This window comes from Crocuta crocuta, unplaced genomic scaffold (assembly GCF_008692635.1).
Source record: "Crocuta crocuta isolate KB4526 unplaced genomic scaffold, BGI_CrCroc_1.0 scaffold90, whole genome shotgun sequence".
Taxonomy (NCBI): domain Eukaryota; kingdom Metazoa; phylum Chordata; class Mammalia; order Carnivora; family Hyaenidae; genus Crocuta; species Crocuta crocuta.
Window position 1 is genome coordinate 4927732 of NW_027527449.1, and position 20513 is coordinate 4948244.

The 20513-nt window shown below is 45.7% G+C and overlaps 1 protein-coding gene across 5 annotated transcripts in view; it reads right to left on the reverse strand.

The window, feature by feature from the left end:
* ACSL1 (acyl-CoA synthetase long chain family member 1) overlaps positions 1 to 11383 on the reverse strand; it is a 66379-nt gene extending 54996 nt beyond the window's left edge. For all 5 annotated transcript variants that reach the window (XR_013334670.1, XR_013334671.1, XM_077762208.1 and 2 more), the window contains exon 1: positions 11168 to 11383. The gene's annotated coding sequence lies outside the window, so the exon portion shown is untranslated. The remainder of the gene's footprint in view (positions 1 to 11167) is intronic.
* Between the last annotated feature and the right edge of the window lie 9130 nt (positions 11384 to 20513).

Below are 20513 nucleotides of genomic sequence, written 5' to 3' on the forward strand. Positions count from 1 at the left end.
ACTAGCCCAGTTGGCTAGGTTGACCCAACTGTTCCCAAGAGGCTTCTCTGGGGCTCAGCTCGTCAAGTGAAACCAACAAGGCGTGTTATCTCAGTTGACACCTGGCGCAGGAAGGGCCCTAATTATATGTGTAGGGCTGCATGTTAAAGAACACACACCATAGTCTGGCGGGCAGAGCAACAGAAGTACAGCCGATTATGACCAAAGCTAAAGAAGGAGCCTGAAATAATCCACAACAGACTCTCCACCTTCCGGGCCTCTGGGGAACCGCAAAGCCAAGCCTGAAGCAGGAGGCTCCACCCCTTGAGGTGGGGGAGAGCTTAATAGTTAAGAGAACAAATGTCCTTTTACAAAACCAGAGCCAGACCCTGTGATGCAGGAATTCCTGTCCGCTCAGGGCCCCGGAAACGGGGAGTAAGATCCCTTTGTGGGAAACCGCACTCAGAGAGGGTACCTAAGTTCCGGGGTCCCTCCAGATGTTTTGTCCAAAACTAGTCACTTTGAGGACTGACTATGGAAGGAGACAAAACAGACACAAAGAGGAGGAGGTAGGCTCAGCTGTAACAATCTGGCCGTTCCAGGTACTGGTGGTGCCCTGGGTGAGCTACAAAAATCCTGAGCCAGCTCCGTCGCTGCCTGTGCGGGCCTCTGTGGAGATAAAGAAAGGATGGGGACAGACGAAATGTATGCCCCCTTCCGCCAACGACACCATGGAGCATCTCCAAGACGAGGCTACAGAAGGCAAAAGATGGTGACACAACCCTGATGGTCAGGACTAAATCACAGGATTCTACCGACACCCAGAAACTCCAGATGACAGCATGACACAGAAAGAAAATAACTAAGGGGCACCCGGGTGGCTCAGTCGGTTAAGCAACCCACTCTCGGTTTCAGCTCAGGTCATGATCTCATGGTTCGTGAGTTCGAACCCCGCGTTGGGCTCTGTGCTGATGGTGCGGAGCCTGCTTGGAATTCTCTGTCCCTCTCCCTGCCCCCCGCCCCTGTCCCTCCCTCCTTCCCTCAAAATAAATAAATAAACTTAAGGGAAAAAACTTTCAATTCTATGCTGTGGCATATGGGTAGTTGTTTTATGATTTTATTATTATATGTACTTTACTGTGTTATTATTTTATTATTTTTTTAGTTCTCAAGATAAAGATGATATAACTAGGTCAAGTCAGTTCATTTCCTCTTGTATTTATGTGTTTCCCACCTGCTGCAGAAATGGCATCGGGTGGCAACCTGACCTTCTAGGAGAATGACAGATGGGGTGGAAGCCCCTCCCAGAAAGTCCACACCTAGGCTCTCACTGTCTGCCCTGTGCTGGGCGCTGGCACGGGCCCTGACCAGCCATGTGGGCACGTAAGGGCGCCTTTGAAAAAGGCCGCCCCCTGCGAATGAACAAAATCACAGGGGAGAAAACCCACTCTCCCTAACCCGGATTATCTGCAGGTTTCCTCTGCCTGCCATGAATTTAGGGGACCAGTGAACAAACACACCTGGGAGAAAGGGCTAACCCAACTATCGAGGCGGCAAGGGAAGAATGGGGGCGGGGCAGCCGGCAGTCAGGAAGACAGAGCTGTAAACCAGGGCGGGGGGTGCCCTGCCTCTGCCCGGGCTGAGCAGCAGCTGGCTGCGGGAGCTGTCCCCATGTGGCAGGGTGTAGTTTGCCGAGTGTCCCGTGTCCCCGCCGGGGTGAGGCCCGGTGCTGGGGGACAGAGAAGAACAAGGCCCAGTCCTTGCTGCTCACAGAGGTCGCAACGATCAGATAGCAGTGACCTGGATAAGAAGGCTGAAGGGACACAAGGTTGGGTAGAGTTACTTACACCTCTTAAAATAGATCGCCGTTTCAGAGGGCCTGACAAACCAGTGGGCCGGCTTAGTGGCGGAGGGTGACGTGGAAGACAGAACACAGAAAGACCTCTACCCAGAGAGGAAGGCTGGCCACTCGCACATGGGGACACTTTTTTGAGAGTTCACAGATTTCAGTGTGGAACTGTTGTGTCCCTAAAAAAGCAGACACGAAGGGAACCTACCCAAATATGCTTATGCTGCGGGCTTCCTCAAGACAAACAGAGCCTTGGAAAGAGCCTGGGGCCCCATTCTGGGAAACAGAGAAAGAGTTGCAGGATTAAGGCCACGGTAGGGAAGAGGGCGGGGCTGGAATACCCCTGGAGTCCAGGAAGGGTGGTCCCCCCCCCCCGGAGGCTGAAAACCTAACAAATCCGACAAGAGGCAGAGGACTGGAGAATAACGACCTGGGGTTTAAAAGAAGGAAAGGTAGAAAAGGAGACTGTCTCATCTGGCTGTTACTACTTGGAACACAGGACACTTGTTCGGGGCCTATTTGCCCCTTACGTTTTGTTTATGTTGTATGATGAAAATGTCCACATGGGTTTAAAAGTACACAGAACAGGAAGGCGACCCCCGCGTGCCCATGACCCTAGCTTCGGCTTTCACCAGATCGACACGTTGCTAATATTGTCTCATTTTACATCCCATTAAAAAAAATTTTTTTTAAGCAAATCCCAAATATCTTATATTCAGGTGACTCTTCTGAGGCCCATTGGGCCCTGTGATCCTGCAGTTTGGGGACTGATTTGCGGGGAGTAAAACTGACGAGCACATCCATACTCTGCATCCTGCCAAGTGACTAAACTTTCAACAAGCCAACCTAAATAATGACTTGAGGCGCTATACCCAACATGATATTTAATTGTCACACAAGGAAAGGTCCATATGTTCAATGTGAGATTTCCTAGGCACTCCACGTCAAACACTGCTCCCGCCTCAAGGGACACAGTAGTGAATAAATCAGAAAATAAAATAAAATCTTTGTCCTGATAAAGCTTCTACATCATCAAGCTTTGGGTCCAAAGCCAAAGTATACTCCGGATTTAACATGACTCTCCTGAAGTCCAAGACCAATATTTAAAAAATTTTAAGTTTCTTTACTTAAATTCAAATTAGTTAACAAACAGTGTCACATTGGTTTCAGTAGAACCCAGGGACTCATCGCTTACATAGGATACCCAGGGCTCCTGCCGGCAAATGCTGTCCTCAGTGCCCATCCCCCATTTAGCCCCTCCCCCTACCTACCCCCCCTTCACAACCCTCAGTTTATTCTCAGTATTTAAGAGTCTCTTATGGTTTGCCTCCCTCTGTTTTTATCTTATTTTTCCTTCCTCCCCTATGTTCGTCTGTTGTGTTTCTTAAGTTCCACATATGAGTGAAATCATATGATACCTGTCTTCCTCTGACTTATTCCACTTAGCATGATACACTCTAGCTCCATCCACTTTGTTGTAAATGGTAAGATTTCACTCTTTTTGATCGCCGAGTAGTATTCCGCTGTGTGTATATACCACATCTTCTTGATCCATTAGTCCACTGATGGACATTTAGGCTCTTCAAATGACATAGTGGCTAAAGAGCTGGTATCCAAAGTCTATAAAGAACTTAGCAAACTCACTCCCCAAAAACTAAATAATCCAGTGAAGAAATGGGCAGAAGACATGAATAGACACTTTTCCAAAGACATCCAGATGGCTAACAGACACACGAAAGGATGCTCTACGTTACCAGGGAAATACAAATCAAAACCACAATAAGATACCACCTCACTTCAAGACCAATTTGACACAAATCACAACCTGGTTTCACAAAGGAGTCTGGATTCTCCCTTAACTGGCAAACTGAGTTCTCTCTCTCTCTCTCTCTCTCTCTCTCTTTTTAAATGGCATTCAGAGGTATCTTGCCATGCTGTTGGTAGTGAAGGAGTTAATTTTCCAGTTCTCTGAGCTTTTTATAATGCACCCAAAGTAATAAATAAATGTGTCCCTAATATGTAACTACATTTATTTATAAACTCTAGACATCTGCAAATATTTTCTGAACATTATAAATTACGCATGTATGAATTTAAGCTAAAAAATGAATATCTGTATAAGTCCTAATATATCCACTCTGCACCCTAGATGGCCTCTCCCCACCATTTGGGGACAACTGAGCAGTACTTGCAGCTACTCTGGGCACCTGCCTGGCTAGGGTCTCTGTCAGTTCCTGACTCTGGGAGGCAATAAACAAAAGTGTTCATTGCAGGGGCACCTGGGTGGCTTAGTCAGCTAAGTGTCTGAGTCTTGATATTTGCTCAGGTTATGAGCTCACAGTTTGTGAGATCGAGACCCAAATCACGCTCAGCGTGGAGCCTGCTTGGGATTCTCTCTCTCCTTCTTTCTGCCCCTCTTCCACTCATTCTGTTTCTCTCAAAAGAACAAAATAAACATTTTTTTAAAAGTGCTAATTGGAACACCCCCGAAAAGCTTGTCACAGCTAGGGGGCAGTGTAATAGTGCCCGTGAAAGCCTACACACAGACTTTCCATCTAAGAGGGAGACCAAGGTACTCAACAGTGCCCTTGAGGGAAAGAAGCTGGAGAGGGCAGGACATTGCCAGTGACGTCACCTGGCCAAGCCTGAGAGCCCAAGGGCGCTGGGCCAGCTAGTCTGGAGGAAGGAGAATCAAGGTGGAAGGGCCACAGCTGACTAAGAGGTTGGCCTCATCTGAGGGGGGTCTCTATGGGGGAACCCAAAGCTTCAGCCCCTGCCTCAAGGACCAAGGATGTCCAGCCTGCCTACACCCGAGAGAGGTGCTGGCCTCAGTGGTACTTATCTCTGATTCCTACCCAGAGAGGACAATGCAGGCTGGCCCTGTCTTCAGGGTCTAGCCTGTCTCTGGGCTCACAGCCACACGCCTCTGAGGCTCGGGTCCGTCCTCTGTGAGGTGGTTGGTTGGACTGCCTGACAGGCAAGTTCCCCGCCAGCCCCACATCCTAGGGCCCCTTGCAAGCCTGCTGGAGGCACAATGTAGGTAATTGTCCTACAGAAGGAACAAACAGCTGTTTGACCGTTTCACTAGTAGCACAGAAACAAGGTACGGTTTTAAGCAGGAATACCAGGTAAATGAAGACGACAGTACAGTTATGTAAGATTATCTAGAACTTGACACTAATCTGCTTCCCTCCAACATCCCGCAAAGCCTACAACCACCTGCTGTTGAAACATCTCTGAAAGTACCCAGAAAGAGACGCCACAAATGTACTCCTAATCACTAAGTTCAACCCAATGAACTTGTGGGTTGGTCTAGTGATTTTCGATACCTTGATCTTAGCTGCAAGATCTCAGCTTTGTGCAGTTTCATAACTTACAAATGCGGAACACTGAAATGTATATTCTTGTCAGGGACCTCCTTCTCTGGGACACCTGACCGTCTGAACGTCTCCTGGTCTCATCTGGCCATCAGACAATATGAAGTGCTTACTAGCAGTAAGGTCCAACGTTAAATGCTGCTAAAAACATGATAATGACAATGACTAGGCCTCTTACATGCCCAGAGCTTAGAGTGTGGCTGGGGAGCCTATGTAAGGAAGCAAGATACACTCACACGAACAGGCAAATGAAGAAGAGAGGGAGGGGTACTATTCATAACACTGAATAACCAGTAGAGCCGGGCATCAACCCATCCAGACAGAAGTAGGCCACTGTCCCAGAATGAGTTCAGGAGATCCGTGGATGGACCAGGCATCAGCGCTTCACTGAATTAGGGGTGGGGGCACTTAGGGTAGCAGCTATTCCCAACCAATAGGGGAGAATTTCAGCATTTTAACCACTACTGCGACCGCTGGCGCATCTCGGCCGGCTGAACGCTAGCCTAGGGTTCCAGGGAGTGATCCGGAGTCTCTGAGGAGCAGGGCCACGAGGAAGGAGGCTGGAACGAGGAATGGCATTGCAGACAGGACACGGCAGACGCACAGGGACCACGAGGCCCTTCTAGGACATGGGAAGGCCATTCAGGCCAAAGGGAGCGCTCACGGAGAAAATCCTGGGATGCAGAGACCTTGGTGCAAGCCTGTGCTTCCAGAGTCTGCTTTCCACAAGACTCTGGATGCAGGTGGCTTGGGAGAGGCACAGGAAACAGCAGGTTGGAACCAGACTCTAGAAGCTCCCAAGAGCCAAGCTAAATTAAGACTTGAGACCTTATAGAGGGAGCCCTGGAAGGCTTCTGGGCAGAGGAGGGATTCAATCAGAGGTTTTCATTAAGGACACCCTCTCCCTCTTTTGTCAACGAAGGGTCTCTATTGTCTAAACCAGAGGTGACAGGCTACGGATTGGGCAAGGACATCAAGGGAAAATAGGTTTATGTTGTGCAATGCTGTACAGAGGGTAACAGGCTGGGCACAGGGCACGAATCAAGAAGTACACCAAGATCTGGTCATTCTCCGAATGGGCCCGGGGCCCAGGAACAAACTCTGCCGGATGTCACGGCCAGAAGTCAACACAGATTGTGTAACCTGGGCTAAGTCACCCGTCTCCTGCACAATGATTACTGTGTCTGCAGGGGAGCAAGTTATGCCATCTCAGTGTTCGCGGAGCCTGGGGTACTTAGACGTGCCTCAGACAAAGGGGACTCGGGAAGCAAGTATATATGTGGGAGCTGGGGTTCCCACCCCTGTCCCCTTCAACCACAGCAGCCCTGCCTTCATTCTGTATCTTGGGGGTCTGCCTAAAACTGCACTAGAAAAAAGGCACCCGTATCTAGCAGACGATAACACTGTGCCTTCAAAGCCTGAAAACTCATAATTCTATTCCCTCGTCTCTAACTTGCTGAGAACGTCTGTTTCTGGTCAGAGTCGCCTGAGCTGTGCAGCAGGCAGCAAGCCTAGGCGCCACGGTGAGACCAATCTCTTCCTTGAGTGATGGCCGGCCCTCTCTGTTAAGTGGGGGTCCCTGCTCCAGGCGTGCCCTCTCTTCCTTCCGCACACTTGATGCATTAACCATGCACCTCGACTGTCACCAGTCTTACTGAGACCAGCTTCCAGAGCAGGCAAAGCCTCTTTACTCTTTAATTCTCTGGAAAGTCATAGCTATGGACCAGGTGATCCTGTCACCCACTGAACCAAGCTGAATCAAAGTCTGTCGTCATTTCAGCGCTCTGGCGGTACAAGACAGAGTGTAAAAATGAGACCGCGAAATATTGAAGAACAATGACATGGAAGAAGAGCCATTTCTGTCCTCAGTCTTGCCACTAGCTAGGTAACCCGGAACTTTGCTGACACTCCTGGGCTAAGGACCTTTCAAGCTCTAGGGAGGCAGTAGAGCCAACCAATTAGCAGCTCAGGCCCTGAAGTCTGACTTGCCTAGGTTCAAATCCTGATTTGCGCAACTTAATCCCTACACACCTGTTCTTTTATCTTTTGTAAAACGGGGATAATAGCAGGACCTACCTTGCAGGGTTGTGGGGCGGATTAACAGTTGACAGGACATCGAAAGCACCGAGAACAGTGCCTTGGACTGTTAGCTGTTATCATCACCTTTCATGTCCTGAGCCTGCCCATGCCCGGGCTGTGGTCACTGCATTAGTCAGGGGACAGATCCTGCTTTGTGGCTGATGGCTGAGCCTGGAGGGAGAAACTAGATACACTCTGGAGCAACTTTCTCTTTACTCTGGTTATTTAAAGAATTAATAGTATTTGAGGTATTTGGGCCTTCGCTATACCGACATTTCGCTCACAACAAACCCGACGGGAAAGTACCAATTTCTTCCACAGCCAAAACTGTGCAGAGGGACAGATAATACATTTATCAGAAGCCCTTCCAGAATGAGGAAATGGTGTAAACGCCAATCCACATTTCTTCCTTTGATGCCCTCATTTCTTCCATTTATCTTTCCGGACCGTGAAATCCAAAAATCGACAGTTTTGAACTAGAACACATGAACCCAAGAGTTCATTACAACCATTTGCTAACAAAAATAATTTTCAAATCATTGCCAGTTTCAACAGTTTTAAAGCAGAACATGCTTTAGTTTTTTCAAAAGATACATTAAATACGTAAGACGCTAGGCAAACTGTTCGGACACAGTTGTTCGTAAATACCCAACAGGAAAACGGTAAGTAAGTGAGGACATATCCTGTACACCACATTATGCAGCCATCCTCATAAGGATGGACAAGGTAACAACGTGGAAGAATGTTCACAATTTAACTTAGGTGATTAAAATTAAATTAACAGGAACACCTGGGTGGCTCAGGGGGTTAAGCGTTGGACTTTGGCTCACATCATGATAACACCGTTTGTAGGTTCAAGCACCGCTTCGGACCCTGTGCTGACAGCTCAGAGCCTGGAGCCTACTTTGGATTCTGTCTCCCTCTCTTCTGCCCCTCCCCCACTGGTGCGCTGTCTCTCTCTCTCTCTCTCTCTCTCAAAAATAAACACTGGGGCGCCTGGGTGGCTCAGCTGGTTAAGTGTCCGACTTTGGTTCAGGTCATGATTTCGTGGTCTGTGAGTTCGAGTCCCATGTCAGGCTCTATGCTGACAGCTCAGAGCCTGGAGCCTGCTTTGGATTCTGTGCCCTGCCACCCCTCCCCCACTCGTGCTCTGTCTGGCTGTCTTTGAAAACTAAATAAAGGTTAAAAATTTTTTTTAAATAAACATTAAAAATGTTTTAAATCTTCAAAATTTTTATCTTCAATTAAAACTATATGCTTAAAGTAAAAAAAAAAGTTGTTTAGAAAAACACTAAAAGAAAATACACAAAAAGTTTAATAGTGTCTATTCTCTTGAAGACCTTTATTTTAATTCCCAAATTTTCTAGAAGCATAGGTTCTTGTTATAATGTTAAAAGGATATAATATATAACATTTCTACGCTAATATAATTCTTATCATAAAAGCATACATTCCTATTATAAATACTTTCACATTTACATGCTAAACTTTTTAAATTTTATATTTTATATGCATATACACACACACATATATATAGGTTTTCTGAGGCAAATGGTTTTGAATTAGGTACTAGACAGCTTTCAAATTTCATTGAAAACTTGAAGACTGGCAACTAATTCATAGAGAGTATTAGTCCTGGTACCACACAGAGCCACCAGTTTTGAAATTTTTTTTGTGCCTCCAGCCAAACATATTCTTCTAGGCAGGCAGCACAGGGCAAGACAGCGCTCACCTTCCCCTAAGCTTTTGTCCAAAGAATGGGTCCTGCCTCGAAGCAGCCACTTTTCAAGAAAGCCTTCATATTTCATTCTCTCCTCTGAATTCCACAAAAGTTACAATAAACTGAATACGAAGTTATCTCCAACTCAGTCAAGAACTTATAAATGTCAGGATGTAAAAAAGGCAGAGAAAGTAACATACCACTGATTACGCAATAGTTTTTTCTTGTCAATCTTTTCAAGTTATGTATCACTTTGGTTTTACACAAACTAGAAATTCCTATGAGTTGTAATCTGGGCATTTTCAGTAAGGAACTGGAGAAGAAAGAACAATCTCAGAGTTGCAGCCACAAACACGGGGAAATTGCTTCTACTTTCTTGTTCGTGCACTTTACAAGTGTGTTTCTGTAAAAGCTCTCAGAGCCCCCTGAAGTACCACAAGGCTGAAAATTAAACTCAACCACGGGCACCTTCAGATCAGCTCTGTTCCCTGAGATTTCGTCTCTAGGCATGAGTGCCAAAGGAAAGTGGTCCTAATGGGTTTGTCTGACCACCAGGTTGGATTGACAACGTGCAGCAAAAATTCTGGTACTTCCAGCCTACCTCCTGGTTAACCTGCCTAGGAGACAGAAAGGCTTGAATACCAAGATTTCAAGGAAGGCCACAGGAATACCAATAGCTTGGAGCTGCCTTAAAGGAAGTGCCCCTGTATTTTTTTAACACAAGAGTCTATCCCATTGCATCATCCAAACAATACTGTTCATAAAACGTTATTAATGGATTCTAACTTAACAGTATTTGGATATAGGAGACAGTGCATGCAGACAAATAATGAGCTTATGTTTTATGTGGCAAACCTGCCCAATAAATCTAGCAACTGACCTTAAAAATTATATATATTCATCTCAGGTTATGAAGTATCAACACCTAGAAATGACTCATAGTCCTACAGTCTCACTCTTTCCAGAAAAGTGAAACTTGAAGGGAGAGAGGGGCAATCCCCAGCTGTGATGACAGAACAATCCACTCTTTCCCCAGCCCCTCCCCTGAACACAACCATTTTTCACAAGGCAGAGACCTCAAAAACGGAAGATGCAGTAAGGCCTGGACATCAAGCATGACACTGTGGTATGTGAGCACACTCTCAGTGAGTTCAAACTTCATTTGCAAGAGAGATAGCTCTGAAAATACTTCTATGATATGAACAGAAACCTGTCCCAACCTGCACTTGTCACAACGCCCCAAGGTAAAAAGCCCAGAGATCTCTTTTTAGTCGGGCTGCCTGTGATAATAATGAAAATATTCCCAAAATATGCATAACAGAGACAGGAAGGAAATAGGTCAAAATGCTTCCAATTGTGAGGGAAGGATGATTAAAAAAAAGTTTCTTCTGTTCACAGTAAATGCATAAAACACAAGTCTATAATACATGGTCTATAATATGCCTATACATACCATACGGGTGGTATGACGTTGGCTACTTTTGGAGATTTTCTTTTTCTCCTCCTCATAGAATCTTAACTCAAGAAAGACTTTAGTTTAATGCAGGCCTTTCACAAGTAAGAAGTCAAGTTTCAGCCTGGGAAGCGATTCTGCCAGTTGAGTGAGGACAAGAAAGAACGTCTCAGAGACAGGCTCCACGCTGAGGGGAAGCAAGATTTCCTTTAAAAGTTCCACCTCCTCAAGCCCACCAATCGGCTCATCTAACCTGCCATCGCCGCTTGAAAATGCAGAATCAACCAGAAATTTTCGATGGACTTTTTGTTTGTGTTAAGCAAATAACTGTTACCCTGTGATAATCACAGGTGAAATGTGCGTCAGAAACTGTGGGATTTCATGTTTTTCTCAGGCTAAGCAAAGACAAAAAAATAAAAGGGTGACTGTCAGTCGGGGGCACTTTGGATACTCCTGCATCAAGATGCTTAAATCTGTTAACTTTAAAAGGCAAACAGCACTTTCACAATGGTCTTAAATAAGCTCCATAACCATGAAAGTAGATGGGGTGGGGAGGGGGTCTGTGATTCTAAACACACACTGCTAAGTGTCTGTCTCTAGGCTCTAGTCCACGTGTCCATTCAAGTCATTTACCAACACGCTCTGTCTACGCCGCAACGTGATGGGTATCATCGCTGCTTCCTAATTTCAAAAAACACCAGGCTTCTTACATCGATGACTCCAACACGGCTATGGGCATTCCTCCGAAGACACCGCGAGAATTTCTACTTTTGGCACCGGCTTTTGATGCTGCAACCGACCCTCCTACAAGCGCTCCGCGCAGGGGCCACCATCACGCAGAGGGAGCTGAGCGATCCGGCTCCGGTGATTTCAGGCGCGGTCCGAGAGCGCCTCAAAATCCCTGTCACCGGGACAGGCGGGGTACCACCCNCGAGCAAACTCAGCAAGAGTCGCTTCGCCTCACCTCGATTTCATAGTGAATTTGTGGAGGGCAAAGGGTAAGTTGTAGAGCCTCAACCTTGAAGCCCGGCCAGCCCTGGGGTCCCGTTGCCATGAGGACCGGCAGACGCCCTTTGGCATTTTCCTTGCCCAGTTGCATGTCTTGCTGCCTTCTTTCTAGGCAGGCAGGGATTAATGACGGGACGGGCGGGGGGAGGGAGGAGGATCCTGGTGGCCAGAGGGCTTCCCTTGCCTTTATTTTTGGCATCCACATGCACAATCCCTTTTAACCCGATTTCACCACGGTTTTCACATGGAGTTTCGCCATAGTCTCTGGCTGGGTAGACTCTTGTCTGGACTTCTGCAATGCCCTGATCGTGAAGCAACCCTAAACAAATCAAACGGGTATAGTGAGAGCAGAATGCAGGCTCGATATTGCTCAAGGGCAGTATTCACCTGCCAAGGTCTTGGGGCCTGGATATCCTGCTTAGCGGTGGCTGTGGTTTTGAAGGGTTCTGCCTCCGTGCCTTGCCCGTTTGGAATGAACTGAGGCACAGAGGCTGAATGCTAGTGAGGGCGAAAGTTCTCTCGGGATCGTGCAATCTGCTTCCAGAGCATATGCATATCATAACCACGGGACTGGACTGGTACTTAGGTTTTTGTGAGCCTGTGCTCACTGGAGGCCTCAAGCTTATTGAGTTCCCTGGAGCAAGCAATATCTTAAGAACTTTCCTCCCAAAGTGAGCCAGGCATCCCCAGGACAGCAATGGTGAGGGGCGCCGACACTCCAGTGGTCTCTGTTAACAGTTCAGTTCTCCAAGATCCCCTTCTACACACGGACTTTCCATCTAAAATTAGAAATGCCCTCCACTTTGGTTTTTATTGCTTTCCACTGGGCTAATCCTTGGTTTCTCTGCTTGGATCTCTCTCTCCTCACCCATGATTTCATCTGAACGTCTTCCTTTGCTCTTGTTTCTCTAACCAGTCCTTCAGCTTTTCCACAGGCCCATCCAAGTTCTGTGCTGTATTGGTTTGTAACCTGCCATTACGCGGTATCACAAAACAGGTAGTTTAGACAACAGAAATGTATTGTCTCACAGTTCTACAGCTGAGAGGCTCAAAATCAAGGTGTGGGTACGGTTGGTTCCTTCTGAGGAAGAAGGGAACACAACCCAACCCATAACACGTGACAGCGGCCACTGGCTGTCTCCACTGTCCCTTCCCCCTCCAAGGCACATTTCTCCTAATTGGCATGCTCTTCCCGGGTTTCTAGCCCTACTAGTGCAGATAATTTACAGTGCTAGCGTAGGAAAGACACACAACCAGGGATTAGGTCTCAATTCCTATTCTCTCTGGTAAAGCTGCTGCATGACATAGGGAGGCAAGTTCAGGTTTCTGGACTAAACTAAATAACTTCTCAGGTCCCTTTCAGTGCTAACACTTAAAAAAAAACTTATCTCCCCTGTCATTTCAAAAAGTTTCACACTTTATGGGGTTGTCCTGTGACCACCAGATAAAGACTTTGAAGGTTAGCATATTGCATGGCGGTTAAGAACATTAGCTTCAGAGTTGGGCAGTAAGCCCCATCTCACCCTCTATAAGACAGGAAGGATGGTACCTACCTTAGAAGGGTGTCACAGGGACTGACAGCCCGTGGTCTCAGTTTTGTCATTAAATGAAGGTTCTGGACTCCATGGTTGGGAGTTCCATTTTGTGACTCGGGGAGAAGCAGGAACCCAATCTTAAGCCTCTTTTCCACCTTCTTTTTTCCCAAACATTTCTGTAGCCAACTGAACAATAGCCAATTGGATGTTGCACAATTCCTAATGAAGTTTGAATCTCTCTTCTCAGTTGTTCTTGGCCCCATTTTGACTTGATTAAAATTTTGTGGCTAACTCTGGTTAGATCCAAATCTATAGCTGTCTAAAATCAACCTTCTAGAGAAGCTAAAAAGAGTCCTTTTTGGGACAAGCTGAGGGACAGGTTGACAATGACCTTGTCTCGAAAGCTCCCACTTGTGACTGCCAACTGCAGGGTTGTGACAATGAATGATCTTCTATATCTACTGCTTTTGAGCATGGCCATCTGAAGTGTAGCCACATGAATTAATAGTGGCCAATGTGCTTTTAATTCCAGACTTTGGTAAGTGGATGGTTAAAGAAAGGGTTAGCATCAGTGGCTGGGTACTTGTCATTCAGTCTGTTTTGAGGTTACGTCTACATTAGGCACATATCCATCTCCCCCATGAAACTGTAAGTGCCTAGAGAGCAGGCAGTGTATGCCAATGTATTTCCACCAAAGTGATGTCGGTCTGTAACGACTGATTATCACATGGTCTCCAGTGGCCCTAATTAAGCCATACTCCTCCCTTCTCCCACACCCCTTTTAGTGTTCAAATGCACCTGATCCACCAACTTCATTAACTTTACGAGGAAGAGTTAGCCCACAGCTGTGTAGGCAGTAACTTCCATGGGTGCACCCCTCTTCCTACTGGGTGAGTCCACCAGGTCTCCTAGACCCCCCCCCCGCGGCATTGCAGTGCTGCTTGGACAGAGTTGTTGGATGAATCCAGGCCTTCGAGACTCTACCCTGCACCCCCACAATGCGACTTCCTATTTCCTGAGGTGGTATGAATATTGTATTTAGTCAATGTCAAATAAATTACAAGTACTCCAATCTTCCAATTCAACTAGCTTCTCATTGTCAAAATCAAACTCTTTACAAGAACTTCTAAGATGCCCTTCATAACCTATCTCTGCTTTCCTACCAGCCAGCTCTCCAGACACTCCCCCATCCAGGTGGCTGGAAGTGCATGCAGGGTAAGAGCAAAGGCTTGGAGCCAGACTGCGTGGATTCAAATTCCACAACTTACTGGTTCCAGACCTTGGGCAAGAAACCCTCTACTCTCCAGCTTTCTTATCTGCCAGTGCATACAATACTGTATTGCGTCTAATCTAAGTCACAATCAATTGTAAGTTGCACCGTTATTTTATGTATCCCTGAGAAAGGAAAAAAAAAATGCTGCCCACTATAATTACAACCTCATCAGCTGGAAGATTCACCGTATATTGCTTAGCCTTCACTGCAGAGCAAATCACTGTAAAATTTAGCGGCTTAAAACAACAATCATTTATTAGCTCATGATTCTATGGCTTGGCACTTGGGCTGGTTCAACCAAGTAGTTCCCCTGCTGGTCTCTCCTGAGCTCTCTCTTGTAGCCAATCAGCTGGTGGATAAATGGGCTGGATGGTTCAGGAATGGCCTCACTCACTTGGATGTCAGGATATTTGCTGGGGTCTCTTGGTTCTCTTCTTCGTGTCCACTCCAGCAAGCTAGTTCATCCGTCCTAAAATGGTGGTCTCAGGGCTCCAAGCTCCGCAAAGGGGACAAGCCCCAGTGTACACTTGCTTTTCAAACTTCTGCTAGCTTTGTCTTTGCTGCTATTCGATTGGCCAAAGCAAGCCACAAGGCTAACTCAAGTATCCACGTGGGAAAGGATTACCCGAGGGCATGGATTCAAGGAGGAGAACTACAGTGGCCATATTGCAAAAAGTCTACCATACATCCTGATGCCAGAGATATTAAAATCTGGAAGAAACACACATGTGAGAATACACAAAATATAGTAAGAGTGGTGGATGTTAACGATTTATTATGGTGATCATTTCACAACATACAGATATGGAATCATTATGCTGGACATCTGAAACTAATATATATTGTATATATCAATCAAGTCAACCATATCTCAGTTTAAGAAAGTAAAGAAGAAACATATTAGCTAAAGTGAAAATAGAGTCTAAGAATATTTAGTTTGTAGCTCTGTTGGTAGAGGGACACCCCGTGTTTAAAGAGATGAAAGGAAACTGTCCTGGAAATCAGGCAAAGTCATTAGCTTCCAGCAGAGGAAAACACCTTCTTCTGGGACTGGAGAGAAAAATGGTACAAATGGATACAGATGAAGTTTGGAAATATTAGAGCTGAAAGAGGAAGGAAGACTGCCCTCTACTCTTGTGACCAAAATAAACCCAATATTCTACATCCAAAGAACACATCGTCGTGATGCCTTTCCCCTCCCCATTCCTCTCGTCCTATGCTCCTTCTGGTGTCACAGAAGAAATCATGTTTCCACAGGAAAAATCATGCTTCCGTGAGTGTTAGTTAGTCAAGGAAATCGCTCATTGGTCAATCTGAAAACATGCATGACTGTCCGGTTCAATGGACAACAGTGGTATATACACCATTTCCCTTAAGAGTTTCTACCTTTGAGCATCCCTGGCACGTCCACCATGTGAGCCCTCCAGCCTTCCATAAACTTTAGTGAGTCAGAAGGGTTTCTAGAACTTAAGTTCCCAGTTCATAACCACTAATGCTCTGACAAGCCATGAATTTCTGCTTTAAAATCTGGAGTGTCACTTTAAACAGTTCAGGGTGACAAATGAAATATACCACTGAGAAGGCTCCTTTTAAGGTATTTAAATATTAATCACGCCTCTGCCTTCTAAACATTATGTTCTCTTTTTGTTCAGTCATTCCTCGGCTGATCTAATAAAGGAAGACGTAAACAAACACTTTTGAAAGTGTGTTTTCTGCTTTTTAGAAGAAAACTATAATTTCTTAAGAAAATACAATCCCGTATCTGTTTCTGGAATAAACACTGGGATAGATATGGAAAGGTAGGTAGATGATGATAGATAGATGACAGATAGATAGAAAGATAGATAGATGAAGGGTGCCTGGGTGGCTCAGTTGGTTGAGTGGCCAGCTCTTGATTTCAGCTCAGGTCATGTTCTTATGGTCATGGGGCTCCACTTTGAGAATGGTGCTGCTAGGGATTCTCTTCCTCTCTCTCTGCCCTTTTGCTGTATGCTCTCTCTTTCTCTCTCTCAAAAGAAAAGAAAAGGAAAGGAAAAGAAAAGAAAAGAAAAGAAATGAGAAAAGGAAAGGAAAGGAAAGGGAAGGAAAGGAAAGGAAAGGAAAAGAAAAGAAAAGAAAAGAAAAGAGAAAAGGAAAGGAAAGGAAAGGGAAGGAAAGGAAAGGAAAAGAAAAGAAAAGAAAAGAGAAAAGAAAAGGAAAGGAAAAGAAAAGAAAAGAAAAGAAGAAAGGAAAGGAAAAGAATAAAGAAAAGAAAAGAAAAAAGAAAAGAAAAGATGGATAGATAGACAAATTAGATAGAGATAGACAGATAGCTATGCCTGGAGTATGGTAGGCCTTTTGGGGATTGTACGTTTTATCCAAGAAAGGATGAATATGTTAAAAAAAAAAAAAAGCAGAGAGTGGGGGTGGTGAGTTGCTCTGTGAGTTGTCTGCAAAGCACTTAGTGCAGCATTTGCCCCCAGTGGGTGTTCTACAAATGCTATTACTTTTGCTTCTCTTTGGAAAGCCTTTGTAGATACGTTTCTTTCTACCTGCAACCGTATACATTCTTGTTATCATGCAAAACCTAACTCAGGCATCCCTTTCTCCAGGACGTAGACACACACACACACACACACACACACACACACACGGTTATCCCCAGAGCTGTGCTAGCCTGCATTCTAGATGCATTGCCTGTTGTGATAGGTTGTCATTTCCATGCTTCTAGGCCCGTGGGCCTGGCTTTGAGCTCCCTGACAGCAGATACTCTGTGTCTAGACATCTATCCTCACACCAGTACAAGGCCTGGCCCTTGGTATGTGTTTATTCCATTGAACCTCCAACAGAACTGCGTCTCGTTCCCCAATGTGTAATCATTGTTTCCTCTGGAGGTGCCCCCCCCCCCCCCCCCCCCCCCCNCTTGTTTGCGTAACACGCACACAGATAGGGTGTGCCTTCTCCTCCTTTATGTTACAGAGACTCTCCTGCACCGTGCCTGGTGGTAGCAGTGAGAGCCTACGCATCCATGTGAAATGAATAAAAAGTGTTTCAAATCTCCATTCTACTTATTCTCAGGGAGGCCCATGGTTAGAAGTCTAGAGGAAAATTAGATTGTGTATGGGATTCATCAATGGTTGTTTCCAGTCCATTCTTAGAACCCGAGCTCACTGGCTTCCCTCTCCTCTGAGGTCACAATGCTGCTCCCTCATCATGTGCTTGAGTGACTGGGGAGGCCCAGCCCCCATCCCTGGGGTCTCTCTCACCCTTCCTCTCTACCAAGGAACTATCAGGGTGGCAGGCCCCCCACACCCAGCAGTATTTTAAGTTTCTCTCATTTACCAGAACATGTTTAAAAATACCACAGGGAGGGTATGGGACTTGGACCAGATCATTTCACCCGATGTCTCTGGGGACAGGACAGTGGTAACCCCTGTGGGTTTGCTACATCAGCTCAGAGTGGTTGAAACTGGGTGAGTGAACAAAATGCATCCTCTGTCACTTCCGCTCTGGCTGTTCCTTCATGCCCATTGCACCAGCCCAGCCCCTGCACGTGCCCCCAAGCCCACACCTTAGCCTTCTGGAGGCCACGGCCTGCCTTGAGAATCTGATGAATGATAGGGATTCTCACCTCATAAACGCTTCCCATGTGCTGTCTGTGGGGGTCTGAGGCTCCCGAGGTTAGGAGTCTATGATGGAATAGAAATACAAAGATCTAAGTTCAAGGCTGAATCTGCCTCTTCCTAGTTTTTAAAAAACAGTTACAGAAGATCATTTAAGGGGCGCCTAGGTACCTCCATCAGTTAAGCATCTGACTCTTGATTTTGGCTCAGGTCCTGATCTCATGGTTGTAGGATCAAGCCCCACATGGGGCCGCACACTGAGCATGATTCTCTGTCTAAAATTAGAGAGAGAGAGAAAGAGAATTTAAGTGATATAAACAAACTAACACTTTATGGAGCCCACAGTCCCCATTCAAGAACTGTAGAACAGAGAGAAAGGCAGGAAGCATTTATAAAATAAATCATAAATGGGGCGCCTGGGTGGCTTAGTCGGTTAAGCGTCCAACTTTCGCTTAGGTCATGATCTCGCGGTTCGTGGGTTTGAGCCCCGCGTCGGGCTCTGTGCTGACTGCCAGCTCAGAGCCTGCAGCCTATTTCAGAGTCTGTGTCTCCCTCTCTCTCTGACCCTCCCCTGCTCATGCTGTCTCTTTCTCTCCTAGAAATAAATAAAAATATTAAAATAAAATAAAATAAAATAAATCATAAAGAATAGGGAAGAGAAAAACAGAAAATATCTGATTGGCTAGGGCTACTTAGGCAACCTGGATTGGAGTGAGAAGGAAGAAGGAAATAAGAGCCCAAGTTGGCTTGGCTTTGGGGAACTAGCCAACTCACTATACCGTATTTCTGATCAAACAGACCATCTGTAGGGACATGAAAGTTATCTGAAATTTGGTTTGTTGATCCTGGGCAGGAGCAGGTCCATGTTGGCCTAGAAATTTATCTTAACGCTAGTTTCGTGACTTGTCTCTCTAAGCCTCAGTTTCCACATATGAACAACAGGTTGTAATGGGCCCACCACATAATAGGTCCTTGGTCCTCACTTCCCCATCCCAAGCTTCCAGATATGTTTTCATTTTTAAGTGAGTGGTGCCATTAGGTTGGCACATGTAGGCAGCAAAGGGTTGATATTTTATTTTAAGTCTATCTCTTCATGCATCCATTTAAAAACCTTTGCTGGGCATTTAGTATATGCCATCTAGGAGGCAGGCATTGGAGTGTGTAGGTAGGGTGTGTCCGGGTGTATGTGCACCTCTTCCTGAAGGACTGTAGAGTTGAATATAGTGTGGGACCTCAGCTCACAGTATGAAGACCTCGTGCCCATCTATCCCGAGAATATGCTCTCTCTTAAAAATGTTAGCACAGAATATTTCGCCTCATGAACTTACTACAGAGGCACAGTATTGGTTCCCCCAGTAGGTTGGCCATGTGATTGGACCAAGGACCTGGCCCTTGTTTGGTGCCCACCTCTCTCTGTGACAATACATTCTCTTCCTTGATTTTGTTAAATTCAATGCCAAGAGTCTCCATCAGGAACATTCTTACATAGTCCGAATTGAAGGAGATGTCTTTGGCCTAAATACATGGAATACATGGCTTTTGAAATTAATTCAATGTGGGAAATATCAATGTTCTCACTGACTATATAAAATTGATTATAATATTCATTCTGCACAGCTCAAGGCTATTAAAATGTGTTTTGCAGAGGGCTGGTTTTGTATCATTGTTAAAAAGCTGTGTGAGTGTGTGTGTGTGTACATACATATATAGCTGACAGGCTGTTCTTCAGTTTAAAATGTAGGCAGCTCACATACATATGGGCTTCTGGTCATTTGGACTCAGTATTGAAGACATTTAGATGACTCTGCTCTCATGCAGTCTTCTTCAGGTCAATTGATTTGCCAGAATTTACCAAGCTCCCATTCTGCAAGCCCATGGCTTTCTGCTAATAATCTGGAGAGGTTACTGAAGACAAATAACTGAAATTTCTGAAATCTCTGTCTCCTGGGTGTTCTTTCTCTGAGATACCCCCATGCTATTAAGTTTCCACACTTTTCATGTCAAACAAACAAACAACAATAGCATGGTGGTCTAGTCTAAACTTGGGGTTAACAGGTCTGCTCTAATTTGTCTCCTTTTCTTTAAAAAATTTTTTAAAATTTTTTTAACTTTTGAGACAGAGAGAGACAGAACATGAGTGGGGGGAGGGGCAGAGAGAGGGAGATACAGAATCTGAAACAGGCTCCAGGCTCTGAGCTGTCAGCACAGAGCCCGATGCAGGACTCGAGCCTATGAACCATGAGATCATGACCTGAGCCAAAGTCGGATGCTTAAGTGACTGAGCCACCCAGGTGCCTGTTTCCAAAAGTGGTATGATGAGGAATATATTTCATCTTTGTCCTTAATTTCTGGCACTGAATCCCTAAAATCCTTGGAGTTTTCTGAGTGGTAAGTGTCTTTTGTTACTCAAAGTGAGTCCCTTTAGTTTTAGAGTTTTCGCTAATGAGGCTATTTATGGTGTCCTCAGAATAGGGTTGATCTTCCAGACTCACTCACTGAGTTCCAGGAAGGGGCGGTCTGGAGATTAAATTCTATAAAACCTCTGAAAAGACAAAATGTGATGAGCTTCTGGGTGAGTAGGTGTATTCACGTGCCCAGAGGGTGGCATACTCCAGCCCCACACAGACAGGAGCCCCTG